We start from the raw sequence: 19,091 nt of genomic DNA on the forward strand, positions 1-19,091 counted from the left end.
GCCATTGAATTAACCAATCCTGAGATCCCATGCCTAGATTTCTTAAGAGGTAGTAAATATCCTTATTGATTAAGCAACGTGTTGGATTTTCTTTTATGTGGATCTTACAGTGTCGCATGAGCACATCTCCTCTTTTCAGTGCTTCAGTCAGGGAATATATATATATATATATATATATATATACATATATATATATATATTTAAGAGAATGGAGCGTAGAACTGACTTAACCTTGTGCATCTACGCTTTTTTTTGGTCTTTTTTATTAGTACATTTCTGCAGTACATAATGATTACATTTATCATGGGGGAATTGTATATGTTATCATTCTTTCCCTTCCCCTCCTTCCCTGTTCCCTCCCACTCTTGCTCCCTTTCCTATCTGCAAAAGCTCTAATTCCATTTTTTTCTTTAATTCTCTCTCTCTCTTTTGTTTTTTTTTTTTTTTTAAATCGGAACCGGGGATTGAACTCACGACCACGCGCTTGCAAGGCAGGCGCTTATGCTGCTGAGCTAAATCCCCAGCCCCCTCAATTCTCTTTTTTTAAAATCTCCTTTCCCTTCCCTCTCCCCTTGCTCCTTCTATCTTGTATTTTTCTCCTCATTTGAAAAAATCTCCCTACTTCATATTTTGTAGCTTTTATTTTGCTCTTTATTTATGTCTACCAGTTTTGGTGTAATGTTCCTTACCAAGTTAACCTAAAATAAGAGATCTTTTTAAGTGTGTGTGCACAGCTATGTGTGTGTTGCTAATTAAACAACTCATAAAACAGAGCTGAAAAATTCAATAGTTTTATTATTCAGAATAGTTCAGAATAGTTTTATTAATACCACACTTGGCGTATGTCTCGGATGGGGAAAGTCATCTAGTGAAATAAGCCTATGATCTACTAAAGGCCAGTTTGCTTTTCCCTTTAAACTCTGGAAAGAGACCAGGAATCTGTTTTCTGTAGGAAAAAATGTTATGAATCCTCAAAGGTCTTTCCATCTATAAACCTCCTTAGTATCACTCAGCGTAATGTTACAGGTAATCACTGGGCTGCAATATCCCCACAAGAACTTGGAGCTTCATCATTTCCTGGTTGAAGTTTCATTATTTGCTCCTGGCAGAAATCTAGTCAACAAGACTTCATTGGTTCAAAATTTTAAGTTAATATAATCTGATCGTTTAAACCTGGGGAATTTACTTGCAAAAATAACTCAGCATGTTTATTGTTCTTTGGGACTGCAATAAAACTTTACCCAGTGACCTGGTATCCTTTGCAAACAAGATGCAGTTTTCAATGTTTAAGTGAAACATAGAAGTTTATTTGGGAACATCTTTAAAAGTTACAAAGTTCAAGGTCATGGTTTGATAAGTGGCCAAAGTAGACTGTATTTTAAATGTTTCCTTTTACATGTGTGCTCCTTTGTCCCTTTCTTTACCACCTGTCTCTCGTTTTAATATTTATTAGCCAAATTAGAAGAAGACACATGATCTGGGCCCTGCTCCAAGAAGTCAAACATAAATAACCCAGGGTTAACTTCTATGTTAGGGTAATGATTCATTAAACATCACTTAGTCTACCTGAACGCATAAACAACTCATTTTAGCTAGTTTGTTATTTTTTAGAATTTTATAAAACACTGACACCTAAGGGACTTTTATAGTAGTAGTTTATTTCTCCAACTGTAAATGATTTCAGAGCAACAATAAATTAGCATATTAAAAAAATTATCATATTTTAATGAGCATTTTATCTTGTTATTTTGATCTTTCAATTGTTCTTTTTTCCCAATATTAGGTCAAAAAGTAGAAATTTACATTCCTATTTATTTACATAATGACGGAAGTTTATCAGAAAAAAAATGCAAAAGAACTTTCAAAGTTCAAACTTGGTATTCTCTGAATAATTTTTTTCTGAAAATGGTAATCTTTACTGACACAGCACATCCACAAATGAGGGGTGCCCATAGACGAAGTTTCCAGGGGTATTATTTCCTCCTTTGCTCCTTTCCCATGTAAACATGGGAAACAAGTGAGCCCAACTCTCCTCGGATAACACACTTCTCACTTTCCTAACCATGAAGCCATGAGGGCTGCTAGATGTTTGCTGACATAACTCAGTAGACCTATTGCACACTGTCCACCTGAAATGGCAAAGAAAGACAGGGTCAAGTCCCTTCTGTTTGTTGACAGTCTTCAGGGACATTTTGATGGCACCCAGCAGCAAATAGTTTGTATACTTAAAGTACTTTACAGCCATTGTACTGCAATACAAACTAGCTTACAGTGCCAGATACTACTGATTTCTCAGGAAGTCATCCCCAGGAAGTTTATGAAACACTGTGTCTTAGTGTTTCCAGTAGCTGCACTTTTTGTAGGAGATTGGAAAGCCATGTAGTTGGTACACAACACGTCCCTCTGTGCAATCCTTCATTCCTGGCACAGGCAATAGTGGGAAGGAAATAAGGTGACTACTGTACCTATTGTGTTGTCAACTGCCTCTGTCACTATCCAAACAAACTGGAAGGCACAAGATAGTGTGTGGGACCAGAGTGGGGGATGGTAGACAACAGAGATGGAAGAAGAAAAATAAATGGGGGGCGTGGGTGCACTGAAAGAGAAATCCCCTTCTATTTTTATTCTCTGGACTTTACAGTGCTCTTAGGGGTGCACAGCACAAGAAAGAATGGCCACAGCTGTACTCAGTAGCTGGGTAGTGCTGACTTTGTATCCTCCTTAGCTGCTCGTGGTTATATTTCTGTATTTACCAGGCTTTCCTTGCCAGTAATACAGAACACTTACTTTAAGCCTGGGAAAGGGTGAAATAGAGACCTTTGTTGCATGTATCTGGGCTTCTTTAAAACAATGCACCTTTCTATATCAAGAGAGAGGCTCCAATTCTCAAGTATCTACAAGCATGTGTTATGTCTTCTTTAGCCAGGAATTAGCTCAGGTAGAAGTGATCAGTTAGCCATGAGAGTGGTGGTTGACACTAACGGAGACCATACTTGAAAGCTGCACGGATGTTGCTGCTTCTCTGATTTCACAGAAACTGAATGGTACCTGGTGTGGTGTTGGATGTGATCATAAGTAGTGAACATATGAGGAGACTGGACTGTGTTGGTTCTGCTCTCAATCATCCAATTCTTCATTCACCTTCTTTAATGCAGTTGCCTGTATTTCTGCTGAGTGTTCCAGGCTCCTTGTAAAACTGTAGGGGTGCAAAGCAGACCCAGTTTGGCAGTCTACCTTCATGGAACTCATTCACCACTGCAATTGGTCCTGGTTATTTTAGGGTTTGACATCCTTTTGTGATTAAGGAGCATTTCCTCTCCCTATCCCAATTATAAATTATAGACTCATTGGAATAGTTTAAAATTTTTGAGAGGAAGAATATTATTTAATTTTAATGACTGAAATCAGAATCTTCATCTTGGATCTTAGAGTTCTTGTTAACTGCTTTTAATTTGGCATGATAATCTTCCAGCCTTAAAGCTCATTAGACTTGCCTTCAGATTTACTCATGGAAACTTAAATGAAGAGGAGCTGGATCAAATCTGGAAGCCAAGTTTCTAATCATCTCTATTCTGAGACTATTCCAACTACCTTTCACTTGTTGCAACACTCAGTGAAACGTGTCAACAAGAGAAGAATGATCCTTCCAAATTACAGAGGATTCTTTATGGTCTCTCTCTTTAAGTCAAAATTTTAAGTGCAACTATTTCCAGCACTCTCCTGTGACACTGTTTACTGGGAAAATGCAGCCTACCTGTGTCTGCAGTCTGCAGTACAGCCTTCCAGATAATGGGGGTGGTGGTGAGAGGTTTACTACGGAGAAGCAGTCAAACTGTTGGAGTATGAAGACAGTAGATTTTTATTCACTTATAACCCCGAGAAATTCCACAGTAAGTACTGCCAGTAACTTACCTGGTGATAGTTGATATAGGCTTAAATGGTAGCCATGTTTGTAATCACTAAATAAATCGCATATTAATACAACTGTCTAAGAGAGGAGGAGGGATTTAGATCTCTCTCACATTATTTCTGAGCAAGGCTTCCATCCTAGGTCAGATTCATCCCTGTGTGGTGTTATCTGTAGTAATCGCCAGCCGCCTGCTTCTTTCCCTTTCATAAGATGATGAGGCAGTGCAGCATACAATCAACTCCTGCTCACTGGATTCAATGCTATTATTTTTATTGAGCAAAATTTCTAACTGCTCAGAGCTAACTGTTACTGTTTAATCTGAAGAAGCACATTAGGAGTAATGTTATTACTGCAAAGACAAGCAAATGGTCCAGGTACACTGCTCTTGTTTCCTCCATCAACACATGGATTTTTTTTCCACATCCTGAAGCCCTAACAAGAGGTGATTACTCACGTGATTCACAGTACATTTGTTCAAGCACAAAATAAAGAGAACTATAATACTTAAATACAGTTTGTTTCATTAGGCTACAATATTACTTCTGAGGTCATCTGTGATAAGCATCAGGGATTAGCAACATTCTGTGCTCCTTCATGCAAATAATAGTTGTAATTCTTCATTTCTCCTCTCTTTTACTCATTTCTTTAATGTATTTATTATGCACTTAATGTATGCCTACCTCTTGGGAGATGAAATAAAAAATAAAGCACATATAGTCCTTTTTCTCAGGGAGGTAAGTGTCTAATTGGAGAGATTATTTCTTAAAAAGTTACATAATAACCAAAGATCTACAAATTCATATTAAAATTCAATAGAGTAGTTTGGTTTTTGAAGAAGTTCCCCATGAATGCTCCTATCAGGTAAAGAACAGACTCCCTAATATACTTGGTAAAGCCAAACACATGAGGCTTTATTAAAGCTAGGCACATTTTGTCTCTTGAACACAAGATTCCTTTCTTCTAAAGGATTCTGCAAATGATTATGGCATAGATGTACAGATCTTTTGGAATGAGACAATAGAACAGCTTTTCCTATATCTGATGATGAACTGATTATATTTACAATGATGTCTTAAACCGCAATCCAATGTACGTGTTCCTGGGAGTAAAGCACAGTGGTAACATTGACAGGAAGGCCATTATGTCAAAGTTTTACAAAGTCTCCAAACCTGAATCTTGACAAATAGACTTGAGAGAGGCAACTCTGGTATCCAGAGGCTCATGCATCAGAGGTCAACTGGAGTGCAAATAATAGCAAAACCAGTCTGAAAAGGTTCCTGAGAGCGAGAGTCAAAAGGGGAAGGTCTTCTGTTGTTTCCTACTTTGTTTCCCTTCAGAGTATCTGGAAGAATGAATACTCAAAGAAATATTATCAGCTTATTGACTAAAAGTAGAGGTGTTCCTTTCTTTATCTTTCTCAGCACATTTGTTCAAGCACAATATAAAGAGAACCAAAATACTTTAATACAGTTTGCTTCATTAGGCTACAATATTATTTCTGAGGTCATCTGTGATAAAATTTACTTGATTAAATTTATTTTAGAATATCTCATCTTAAATTGATAGTGTTGAAAAGGATCTTAAACATGGCCCAGCCAATCTACTTGTTTTGTGGATTAGAAAACTACAGATCAGAATGGTGAGGTAATTTGCATACATTCACATATTTTTAGGGGAAAACTAAAACTAAAAGTGGAGGTTTCTTTATTTTTATTTTTGTCTTTTTTTAAACTTTTGTATTTTAAAAACCGAAATGGAATAAAATCAATGATACAAAATCTCAAAAGAAAATAATCAGAGATGAACACTGGTTAATATATTGCATACTGTTTTTGAGGCCGGATTTCCTATGCAGTTGAGGCTGTCCTTGAACTCACTTTATAGCCAGGCTGGTCTTGAACTCACAGGGATTCTCCTGCCTCACCCTCCCAAGTGCTGGGATTACAGGTGTGCGTCATCACATCCAGCAAAACTGGACCTTTTGATTTCTCTAAAGTCTAAGGTCTAAAGTGATTTAGACCTGCTTTGAATCTGTGTGCTTAATTGCATCTGTGTCTGTTTCCTTTGTATAATGGAAATAATAACATGCTACCGAGAACTTGTGAAAATCAGATGAGAAAAAGTAGAAAAACCAGCTAGCAGAGAGTACCAGAGTCTTTATAGGTGTTCAAATTTGTATCACCTTCTTTCCCCCTTACCCAACAAAAACCCATTATGAGGGACTGTGACAAAGGTATTTTAGAACATGACTTCTTTTTGGAGAGTATGAGGTAATTGGGGATCGAACTCATGACCTTGTGACAGGAACTTCTGTCACAGAGCTAAATCCCTGGCCTAGAACATGACTTCTGAAGTTAGCCTGAAATATCAGGCACCATTAATGGAATTGATGGACACACACACACACACACACACACACGCATGTGCATACAACACATTTACACACACAGTGTTTTCCCAAAGTGAAGACTGAACTGGTATTTTAAACCTCTGATAAAGATCATAGCAATACTGGTTATATATATTTATAATGAATACCACTAATTGAGCATCTACTATGTATCAGGTTTTGTGTTATTTACAATTTTTACAATGCATATACTAATCCTAATTCTCATAACAACCTTGTAGAGCACTGTGCACATGATGGGCCCTGAGGGGTATAGAGGCTTTGTTACTCATAAGCCAGCAACTAGCATAAGGGTTTAGACAAAAGCGATGGAGAAATTTCAACTCGCTAATTTTTTCCATATGGATTAAATAAGAGAGGTGATTTCTTCCCTAAGATCTTTCCTAGCATACGTGCCGGGATGCTTGAACCTGCAGCTGCTCTCCTCCCACATTCAATAGGCAGTGTTGTTAAACTTCACTTGGGTAATTAAAAAGCTGAACAGAGCATAGGCGATGCACACACCTGCTGGGAGCATGAGTAAGTGTCCCTAAGGTCAGACTTAATTGGATTTAGATCCAGATGAACTCTGGCATGTGGATTATTCACTGTGTGAAAGTACCAGGGAGAAAAATGCTAAGGTGAGGGGTCAGGAGGATCAGCTTTTGTCTTTCTCCCCTATGGTTCTGCAAAGTTCCCACTGTGGACTTTCTTTTATATAGGTTACTTGTTTTCATTTTCAAAATTACTAGTGTCACCCAACTGCTCTGCCGCTGACCCAATCCCCATGGATCTTCCATCACTGTGGAGTTCTATAGTGGTGAGAATTGGTCCCATAATGGATATTAAAAGCCTACCGAAGCCAGAGCAAATAACTTGGGCATGTATACTAAGAATTCACGTAGTTTTATTCCACAGAAGAGAAGGGAGAGTAGGAAATCCTAAGACATGAGGATGGATGAAAGTGAATAAATTCATAGACCAGCTCTATGTATGGTACTTCCTCTAATTCTCATAGTAATTATTTCTAATGTTTCATCACAAGTTATTAAAGGGACAGAAGCTGGGAAAAGTGACAACATTCCTCTAATGCTGTACTGTAGTAAATCATAGTGTTGCTGTTCAACCAGAGGCAGCTAGTACTCTGGGAAGATGGCTCTGTTTTGAGACTGTCCTGGTAGGTTAGACACTGGGAAGGACCTGTCAGGAAATACTTTCTGGAGAAAGTGGGTCTTGAACTGAAAAGGTGGAGAAGGGAACAAAGGTGGCTTGCCTGCCTGCTACAATCTATGTCACAGGGGCTCTGGGCATTGGAAGGACTGCAGTGGGGCATGACTTGGTTGGAGTAGAAGAGGTAGGACAATGGGTGATCAACAGGGTGAAGAAGGTCAAAAGAGGAGTCTGAAAGATTCTAGAGGTGTCCTTTGGATTTAGAGTTGGATTATGGGATTAGACCAGACATGGCTGTTGGATGTTTAGCATAGGTAGTGAACAACCTGATGCTGGAAAGTAACTCTCTATTGGGCCAGAGAGTAGAAGACAGCAGACTAGACTAGGTATACTGTGAATATTTTGTTCTGGAAAGAAAATACATCCAGTTGTCTCCTAAAGGAAAATGAACAGTTTTTACAATATGTACAGTGAAATCTATGCTACAAAAGATGAGGTTTTAAAAAAGGAAAGGGCTGTAACTGTATGTGCACCCCATTAGTTTGCCATAACTCACCGGTGGTGGTTTTGTTTTGTTCTGCTTTGCTTTGTTTTTGTGAACTGTTCTTTCAACTCACAAGGGTATATTGGGTGTCCACTGTGTACCAGAGTGGCTGTGGGCCCTGCAACTGACTAAGTATACCACAACTATAGAAGCACATCTAGTCTGCATGATAGGAAAAAACCGTTACCTGTATACCCCAATGAAGATGATAATAACTTTATGACCACTGGGTCAATGATGGAGAATATACTGTAGAAATTTAAGTTCTATGAGAATGACACGGAATCAATGAGAGTGACTATCATAGTACAAGTGAAGTGTTGACTGCGTCAGAATAAAATGAAAACAGATGAGCTTGTGCTTTAAGAGGAAATAGAATAGGAAATGTGGATGAGATTTATAATGATGATAATTGTTCCCATTTAGAGACCTTGCTCTTCTTGACTTGTTAGATGCTTTGCTTATTCACTATCCTGTTGTACAACTTTTTTGGAAAGTTACTGTTGTCCTTGTCTTGTAGAAGAACATGCAAGTGAACAGGCATCCTCTTGCCTGGTACAGAAGACATTCTTGGGGTGCCAGACTTTAGCACTAAAACCGGGATGACTGGAGGAAACTAGGAATCATGATGATAAAAGCCAAGAATAGAATCTAAACCTATGCATAGCGTGTGCATAAGTTGCTATTTTCTGATGTCAATATCTGTGTCTTTTATTACAAACACAGTACAGTCTTTAAAAATATCAATCTTACTAATACCAGTTTGCACTTTCTACTAATGCAAAAATGAAGATTTTTCTCCTGTTAAATTTTTCATAGTTGCTGTCTTGACAACTAATATCTATGCATGACCTAGATGTTTGACCAACAGCATCCTTCAACAGAGCAAAAATATTTATGTGATAAGCTTTTCTGTTTTTATTACTCAGTTATAATCCCAAAGGTAAGTGGTAGGAAAGATCTCCAAAAGAGGTTGAGTCTATAAGAGACTAACATCTGGAAGAAACTGAAATGAAAAACTTAAATCCAGCTGTTTTGTCCATAAGCAAACATGCTGATATTTGGGGACATCTGGAGAGTTGATTGAACTTTCTGATATTCATACAGATGTTCAGTGTCATACAGACACAGCCATAACTGCACATGGAAAGATAGGCATAATGGCATTTCACTAACTATGTAATTGCCATGGGGAACCTTTTCATAATGCTAATGTCTGTGGACAGAATGAAGACTCACCTTCTTGGCCTATGCTGTTATTGCAATTATATTTTATAGCATATGGTTATTATGTTCCAGGACATATATTTTGACCAAGATAACCATGTCATTATGTAGATGTTATGGATTTTATAATTAGTTACTTTATCATCCTTTTTGCTTTAAGTTCTATTTGGTTAAATGTACTCAGGAAGAGTAGGGAGTATTTTACTTGATTCTCCTGGTTTTCTTAACTAATAAAACAAAGTTATTGAAAATGCATGATTCAAAATTTAAAATGATGTCACATTCTCACTAAAGATAGTTCCAGGGCTCAATTTACTTTGCAATCCCTCCCTTTGACTGTTGTGTGAAGCAGCTGCATTATCTGCATTTTGCAAAGTAAACAAACTCTGTACCGTGCAATAGTGTTTGTTGTTTGCTAATGTGCTAGTGGTTAGAAACTGCTTAAAAACTCTAATTATACATTTTCATATAATGCAGAGGCAGTGTGGGGGTGTGCTTCGTTACTTGGAGATATACACACACAGGGAGCGTTTGTATTTTGTTTGGTTCATAGTAGTTATTCAATAAATATTTTATAAATGAATGAAAAATAATTCTCAGTCCTGAATATTATTTGCTACTGACTAGTTTCTGGACTAAGCATTTAAAGTGTATGACATTCCTCAATTACAAAATAATGCACCAACATGGCTGTATTATCACTGCCTTACATGTGAATTAATGGAGGTGCAGAAATTTAAGCAAGTGGGTGAAATGAATGTGGCATGCATCAGAAATGACTTCTGAATCCAGGTCTATTTAACTCCATAACCCCTGTTCTTAACCATTACATCTTCCTGCCTCTCTTTCAAATATCTCAAAATAAAGGTAGAGCCTTGCTGAGGCTTCCAAAATTGGTTTAAACCAATTGTCAAATGCAGATACCCACTGATAATTTTATTCCTATTTTGATAAGTACCGTAGCAGCAGGGTGCTCCACACGGATGGAAGAAGTGGGCAGGTGCTATGCAAACCTCACTTGCACACATCCAAAATGATTCAGTCACTGGATGGACAAAGGTTGTTTTAAGCCAAATGAAACCTGTAAAGCAAAGTTATGTCACTGCTCTCTCTTTTTAAATCTGAACTTTGTTACAGGGCCGGCTGGTTGCAAACATTGATGTGTCATAAAAAATATGTTATCTTATAAATCACATCCCTGTTGCAGGAGATTACAACATTTTTTATTGCCCATCTCAAGCTCTTGAAGCTTTGTTTCTTGAAAACCTATTGTGGTTACAAAGAGATGAGATTCTAACTTCAAAGGAAACAGTTATGAAATCCACACTTGCAGAACACAAAACTGCCTCTTTAAGTCCTTTCCGTGGTTGATACCTCACTCTCTTCTGCAATTTCCATTTAAAACTTCACAATACATAACCTTCTAAGATTATCCCACCACCAGCTTCCACAATGTGTGCAAACACATTCACCCTTTGATCTCAGGTTTTATCTTCCCTTGCTGAAACTTATTGGAAGACGCATCTCAGTTTTTAGAATTCCACAGCTTCTGGCAAATTTGACACAGAGTACATTAACAAATTCATTTTACAGTACATAAGCACAAAATTCAAATCACCCCATTTTTAGTGAAAAATTTAGAAGGAAGAATAATTATGCTACATATTAATAGAATAATAAAGTGACACTGATAATGTAGTTTTTGTTTAAAAAGAATGCTCATCATATACTACACAAAATACATGTTAATCTACCCAAATAATAATACTTTTCATTTGAATGGCCCTTTGAAATCTTCAGAATGCTTTTACCTTAGTTACATAATGGGATGATTTGATTTGGACACTTGAAATTTTATATCAGATATAGTTTTCTGTTTTCTTGCTACTCACTTCAAGGTAGAAAAGGTTTTGGGGCACTGCACTGACCAAAAAGAAAAAGTAATAAAATAATAGTGTTCTAGTTTCAAAGAAATTTCAGACAAATAACACACACACAAAAAAAAGATGAAAAACATTATCTTGCACATGTGAAACCTAAATTTACAAGAACGGCTTTTGTTCAAGAGTTTCTCAGCTGTACCAGACAACAGTCTGATAATTCATTCTTCTAAGATTAAGTGCTTCACCTTGAAGATTTTTTTAATGGCTGCTTCTAACTGGTGCTTCACCTTAGACATAAAATACCACCTCCGAAGGATGAGTTAATGGTGTGTGTGAGACGAAGTTTCTACGGGGAACCTCTATAAATGAAAAACACAATCACGAATACCAAGTTGGAGGCAAAGCATGTGGTAATACCAGCAAACACAGATTTTGATGTCAGACTGTTCTATTCAAGCCAAGACTATTCCACTCACTAACTTGAAGCACTGGGTAAGTTTATATATCCCTCTTGAGCCTTAGTTTTCATATCTCTATAATGGAGGTGACAGTATCTTTCCCTGACAGGAGTTGGTGAAGATAAATTGTAATAGTGTAAAACATTGTTTTGTGATCAGAATATCAATTGGTAGACAATTTGTCCATTTGGTGTTAGGTACATGTCCTTGTTAGTGCAGTTATCAAGGCAGAAACCCAAAAGCGTGAAGACCATGGGATGACCTGCAGTGGAAAGAAGACTTTGCAAAGGCCTTAGTCTAGGTTGGCTACTAATATTCTGGTTGGGCATTTAATATATTGGTGATAACATTATATAAAACCAGAATCTGAGAGAAATGGTAGAGTCAGAAGCAGATTGAAAATGAGAGCGAGAAAGAAACACAGGGAGACTGATTTTATTGCATAACATATTTGCCTACCTGTGAGTGCTCAGCTCCTAACAAGATCCCTGGAACATAGTAGGGAACATAACAGGTAAATGTTGAATTAGCGACCAAATGAATGAGCAATTCACACATTGCGTTTAGCCTGTTTTAATTCAGTGCCCACATTTGAATTGGATGTCTGATCAAAATGAATATACCTCAGATAATATTCTTATCAGAAATATGTAAATATCTAACCTGGCATTTATGCCTTTTATCAAGGGCTATAACAAAGGCTTCATAGCATTTCAAATGAAGAGGACTGAGAATAAAAAATAACAGAATGGCAATCTTAACTGGATGGATCAGAGAATTGTTCCTTTAACAGGCTGAACATTATTCTAAGGAGCAGTAGAAGACACAACTTTTCCATTTCAAGTTCCTATTTGTATGTACACAGATCTGAGGCATTACTATGCTCTGGCAGAGATTTTGTCCATGTTTCTAAGTTCATAGTATTTCTCATTACCTGTACATAAAGACTCAGAGATCCCATAGACCACTCATTAGCTAAAATCATCTTTTGGATGGGGACTGAATCTGTATGATTAAAAACCAAAGTGTGTTAAAGGTGACTTGAACCTTTGCAAGGAAAGATCTTTATTTTAATGTATGTATTAGGGAGCTATTTTCAGAAACCCTTAAAGATGTCTATTCCTAGAACAATCTTTCTCCCTATTTTATGCTGAATTGTACTTCCCTTTCCTTTCAGGGAGTCTTATCTTCCGTGCCACGACAGGCAAGGAGATAATCTATCTGCTATTTATACAGTCCAGATACTTTTCCAGGCACCTTGGGGCTGGGAGGCGAGGCGCTATTATACTGCCTATTTTCATTTGCTGTTTTATTGTTATATCAAGCTAACATGAGAGAGTGAGGATGCCACAGTTGCCTGTTTCCATGAGGAAATGGGCAAAAAAGGCCTTTTTATGTCATGGGCTAGGTTCATCAGCCATATAGGATTTTGATGAGGTGAACCTTATCATTGTAAAGTGTGTAAATCTCAGACATTGGAAGTGAATTGTATTTAAAAATAAAGGTTAAGGTCTTTGGGAAATCAATTAGCCATTGTATTTGAAGAGATGGAATGTTGGTCATCCCTCTCAGCACCTATGTCTTTGAATCAATCAATCTACACATATATTTTTGTGGCGCTAAGAATCAAACTGAGGGTGTCACCTATGCTACAGAAGTGTTCTATCACTAAGCAACACTCCTATTCCTAACACAGCATTCCTTTCTTTCCTTTGCTCTTTGTGGACCTGAGGATTGAACTCAGGGTTTGGCTCTGGGGTTTACATCATCTCTATCTGCTTTTGGTCTCACTAAGTCACCAAATTGCTCAGATTGAGCTTAAATTTGTGATCTCCCTCCCTCAGCCCCTCAGAGTGCTGGGATTACCGGCATGCACCACTTAATATTTCTTTGTTAAAGTTGAGTCTTCTTGCATACTTAGAAAAGATTGATTCTTTTAAAACAAAACCAGTACATAAAAGAGTCATCTGCTACATGCACAAATTGGCAACATATATTTTTTAAAATTTTAAAACAAACTAACAAACAAAAAAACAATGGCCATACAGAATTTCAAAACAAAATAATAGAAGATTAGCAATGGTTAATATATTGCATATTATTTTCAAAGTAGTTGCTCAGATTAAAACACATGGGCATGAAAAAATGATCAAACAATGAAAGCACAAACTATTCTTTTTGATGCACCAACAGAGATTAGCAGTATAATTATATATATCTTTTTCCCTTCTTTCCTTTATTCATTCTGTCATCTCCATTGTCATTTCCTTCCAAGCAGTCTCCTCCCCTCTCACTCTCATACTATCTATTATATTCTAACATAAAATTAGCAACTGGTGGTTTTGGAAAACAGCTATTTCTTCTTACTAGGGAAGCCATGCGATGGCCTGAATTCTGCTTCATGTTACTCATGTTAGTGATGGAGCCAGGAGATACTCATCTACTTTATCTGATGAGACTGGGCTCAACGATGGGCTAATGGTGTCTTTTATCATGAGTAAGGCCTTGGAAACACTTTGTGATAATAGCCCCAGAATTCTAGAAATTGCCTGAGGCAAAACAAAGTCACTCTGACAGTTTAAAAGCATCTTGGGATCCAATAGCTCTGGAGCTGGGCACATTTAGGTGATCTAGACCAAAGTCTTTTTCTCTGTTAGAAAATTGAATTTATGTGCGCTCTTTTGAGTTGGCAAAAAATCCCTTGTGATGACCTTTACCTGCTTCACATCCCCTTGGGAGAGCTTGTTTCCTTTGTCTTACATCTGTCCCCTTTCTGCTTTCTCACTTCTTTTTCTTTCTCAGTGTTTGGAGTTCAGAAGTAGAAGGTAAGGAATGATACTCATTCTGGACTTCTTGTTCTCTGTTAACCCCAGTTCTAAGAGCCTGGGGGTTCTGTATTCTTGCTCTTCCATTCAGACTTCTGTTTCTCAGCTTCTAATAGGAGCCTTGTTGAGTTCAATGGAGGACCCAGTGAATTCTATCACAAGGCTTCTCCAGGAGGACAAAGGCATTTGTGCTGAAGTATAAGGTGAGATAGTGCAGAAAGATAAGGGTTCTTTCTCATCACAGGATTTTAGAACTAGAAAAGACCCCAGAGAAATACTCACTCAACTTACTGATTCATTCCATATATATTTACAGGAATTTTCCCCAAGCACTGGGTATGTAGAAGTGTAAAACTTTCAGAATCTCTCTTTAAAAAGGATAATTATAATTAGATGAAAGATTGCAAAAGCAACTTGTTCTGAGGTTGTGATGAAGGGAAATCTTAACATGCACTGAGCATACAACACTGCAGAGACATAAGAGGACAAAAAATATTTAATAAAGCAGGGAAGGGTGGGAGTCCACAGAAGTATGCAATTAAGATTCATGGATAATATTGAAGTCCCTTTCAGTTGACTAGGAGAGACCAACTATAATGAGAGACGAAGAGATGAGAACAAGTCTCACCCTTTCAAGAAGTTTGACGATGAATAAGAGATAGCTTAGATATTTGAGGAAGATGCTGAATAAAGAACAAATCCAGAGTAAAAGAGGTTGTTCTTGAGAGCTTGTTTTCAAATAGGAAATAACCAAAAGAGGATAAAATCAATGTCACAAGAGAGGTTAAAACAAAAACATGGACAATAAACAGCATCTGAGAGACAATAATGAGACTAGGAGAATATTGGACATACAAGCATCACTCTGTGCTATAGGCTCCTGTGCTAAGTAGGTGGAGCGAGCAGGAGATGAGGATCTGGTCTGTCACCTGAAAAGGTTTTACAGAGAGTGGAGAAGGGAGGTGACTGTGAAAAGCAAACGGTCTGTAGACATCTGGAAAGCGAAATGATCAACAAAGGACAGCAATGTTTGCCACTGCCAGTAATCACCAACATGCCATCACATTCACAGCAAGTTGATACAACCCCAGCAAATATGCAGCACACAAACAGAAATCCCATCATTTCAAGGGTAGCCATGTGTGCAGAGCAGTGAGAACTCTTCAAGCTTTCTGCTACCTCCACTTTGAGATGATGTAACTTGGCGCTATGCAAAAAAGATAAACATGTGCATACTGACAGCAGTTATGCCCCAGTGTGCACACAGGAGAGCCTCTTGTGCATGTGTGCATAAGAAACATGGTACCTAAGTGGTCCTCCATAGCAGATAAGCTTTTTTCTTTTTTTTGTACTCAGGGATCGAACTCACAATCTTGCTCCTGACAGGCAGGCACTGTGCCACTGAGCAATATCACTGGCCCAGAAGATAGAATTTTAAATGTGGTATATTTAGTGGTTTGCTATTCATAAATAAAAATAGACTACGTACATTTACTGAAGTGGAAAACATATCTGTAGCCTACCGTTGGAAGAGGGAAGCAGTGGTAGTCTGGAGTGTACCGTCAAATTCAAAATGTAAAACATGGAACAGTTTTATATATCACAACGGATCCATCTGCAACGGTACAGAAACTGAAAAACAGCATGAAGGAGACAGAGCTCCAGATTATTTTATCTTGTGTCTATCATTTTGCTTGGTAAAATATATTTATGATGTATCTAATGAAATATTATGTGGCAATGAGAATACACAGCCTGTAACTACGTGCAGTGGTGTGGATGAATCTCACAGTACTGAGGCTGAGCAGATGAAATCAAACAACGAAGAATACATGTGTTATGAGTTGTATAAAACCAAAGCCAGTGTATCTTGTTATGACTGAGGTTTTGGGGGGCTGAGAGAGACAGTCAGTGGGTACAGGCCAGGCCACATAGTCCCGGCGTGCTCGGTTTCCTCATCTGGTTTTTGTTTGTGCAAATATTTTCAGTGTATGAAAAGGTATGAATTCTATATTCATTAACTATTTACATTTCTGAATATATGCTGTAGTACAATAAAATCTGAAAGGTGATGTTTGAGAAAAGAAAATTCTATGACATTTTAACACTTACGCACTCTGGGTTAAGGTGTCCGTAGGTGTTGTAATATTTTGTTACGAAAAAGGAAACTTAGGCACCAACTTTCCTGCGGAATTACAAACAGGAGACTGCACAGTCCACAGAGGCTGCAGCAAGGGAGGAAGCCAAGGGCCCGAGTCTGCTGTTACAAAACCCAAGGTGAAGGCCACCTCCTCCTTCACTCTCCGGCTCCCTCTCAGCCTGCTGTGTACACATGAAGCACATTGTCACAAGATCACACCAGTTCCTTTAGAAAATGACTCAACTTCGGCATTTAAACTCGTGCAGTGCCCTTGCTCTGTGCTAGCAACTAGACCAGTCACCAATAAAAGAACTGTGCAGTCCTCTAGCAGCTGTTGGTAGTTTAAAAGTTGAAGATTTGAGGGAGTTAAATACCTTTCAGACTTTTCCAAACAAGGGAGAACAGCCCACCCCCACAAAGGGACACTATTTTATACTGTGTACCAGAGGAGACCAAAGCCTTCTGAAGAGGGCCTGGCCTTCTCCTTCTTTGGCATCCTCAAATGAAAACATAAGACAAATTCAGCCCTATTAATGGACAATATATTGCCACTTTCTTTCTCATTTTGAAAAACAGATTGTAAGTTTTATTCAGTAACAGCCAGTTTGGTTTTCTGTCTCTCAGGTTTGGAACCTTCAAAGAGTGTGGGAGTTATTGCAGGAAAGTTCAGCAGGGCTCACCTGGCTCTGTGTTAATGAACCAGAGGAATTGAAACACCTTTTGTAGACTACAATTTACCTCAGATGTGCGCAGTTCCTGGGCCACTGTGCTCACTGCAAGGCTCAGGTGATCCCAGGGTTTTAATTCGCATTGCTTCAGCACATCACACTTGTTTTCAGAATTTCAAGATGACAATGAATTCTGCTGAGTGCGAGGCTCTTCTAGACCTCAGCTTACTATGCAAAGATGAGTGGGAAGAGCCTTTGAGATGTAACTTTTATCTATCCTGAAACTAAAGCACTTAAAAAGATATATTGCACATTAAAGTCCAGCATATCGCATCAGAGAAACATTGAGCAGCCCAGCGTTTATTAATTCCAAGACTCAGTACAGTCCTAAGAGCCTGTTAATATTTGCTGCCCCCTGTGGTTTGCTCTTGTGAAAATCCTAAAAAAAAATCTCAGAAGCTATTTAAAATTCCAGTTGTTCTTCTAAATCCTAAGCACTTGTGGAATTTCAGTCCCTGTCTCTGTTTAGTCCAGTTCCACACATCCTAGTGTTGAGCTGGGGTGAGGCAGGAGAACAGTAGTGATTTCATTGAGTGAATAAACTGAGGGAGATGATTGCCTTTTAAATGTGCAGCTTATATTACATGGAGAAAGCCTACCCAAATCAATATGATTTTCTTTAAACCACTTTCTCACCTTCCTATTGCCTTCAGAATTGGCTGTGGGACATGATTGCCATTGTCTGCAAGCACAATAGCTTCTAATAACATTAAGCTTAAAATAATATTATAGAACAGTACAGATTTGTGGTTTGTTCATTTGCTGAAACTAATATAGATGGCAGAAATTTTATCCAAGCTTGAAGTAGCCTTAAATAGCACATAAAACACTAGAAACTTAATACTGGCTCAGTGATGAATGAAATTCCATTATGAAGAATCACAACCTAACATCCAACATTTGTAAAAACTGTAATCTGCTCAGCACCATCAACAAACACTGGGGCAGAAGGCAATAATAAAGCTCTTTATCTTAGCGATGGATTAATGAAGAGTGTGTGAAGGTTGGACAGTCATAGGTTTAACTTTATGATTCAATTGGCCTGATGAGTATGTCTCAACAAAGATTTTAGAAAAATGTGATTAATTTGTACACTGCTAAAGCTTCCCTCGGGCATATAAAACATCACCTTTAGTTGCCTCAGAACCTACCTTGTAGATTGATGTTTGTTTTCCTAAGAAGATAATCCAAAAATGGATAATTTCAATGAAATTGGTGAAAAGAAAAATTTAGAGATACTTATAGTTGTTTTGAGATCAAGAAATATAATCTAAGACTAGCTCCAATTTTAGGTAGTTAACTGAATCAAAGAGCATCACTTTAAGCAGATAAAATGAATTAAAGGAAAGATTTTTAATAGAACTTTCTATACATATAATATTGTTTGTTTACAATCATTTTCCTTACAAAACTCTCACAATACAACCTAATGTTTTATTCTGAGGTAAAATCAAAGGCCCAAATCCACCAATCAAGGAATATTTATTAAATGTCTACTGGTTTCATAGTGAGGGAGATGTAAAACCAGCAGAATGCACGGACACTCATCTGAAGGTGCATGCAGCCTGACTATTGGGTATGTGCATGAAACAGACAGCATCAAAGACATTTTAGAGAAGAATTTTTCCCCTTAGAATGTTCTGGAAGGTCTTTTTTAAACTCAAGGGGGATTTGGATAGGAAGACAAATATTCCAGCTGAAGTGATCACTATGTATTTTTGACATTCAAACCATGAAGCTGGTGAAGAGCTGCCTTTTGTCATCATCATTACATGGATGGTGTCTCTTAAATGTGAGTGCAGAGCTTATGAAAGATT

The 19,091-nt window shown here is 37.8% G+C and overlaps 1 protein-coding gene across 27 annotated transcripts in view; it reads right to left on the reverse strand.

The window, feature by feature from the left end:
- The window catches only part of Ptprd (protein tyrosine phosphatase receptor type D), a 2,079,748-nt gene that overhangs the window by 522,759 nt on the left and 1,537,898 nt on the right, over positions 1-19,091 (reverse strand). Inside the window, exon 11 of one of the 27 annotated variants that reach the window (XM_063251005.1) lies at positions 12,041-12,069. The exons of the other annotated variants lie outside the window; for them this stretch is intronic. The gene's annotated coding sequence lies outside the window, so the exon portion shown is untranslated. The remainder of the gene's footprint in view (positions 1-12,040; positions 12,070-19,091) is intronic. 27 annotated transcript variants of the gene reach the window in all.

Source organism: Cavia porcellus, unplaced genomic scaffold (assembly GCF_034190915.1).
Source record: "Cavia porcellus strain 051 isolate PalLab524CR breed Dunkin Hartley unplaced genomic scaffold, mCavPor4.1 scaffold_1, whole genome shotgun sequence".
NCBI lineage: Eukaryota > Metazoa > Chordata > Mammalia > Rodentia > Caviidae > Cavia > Cavia porcellus.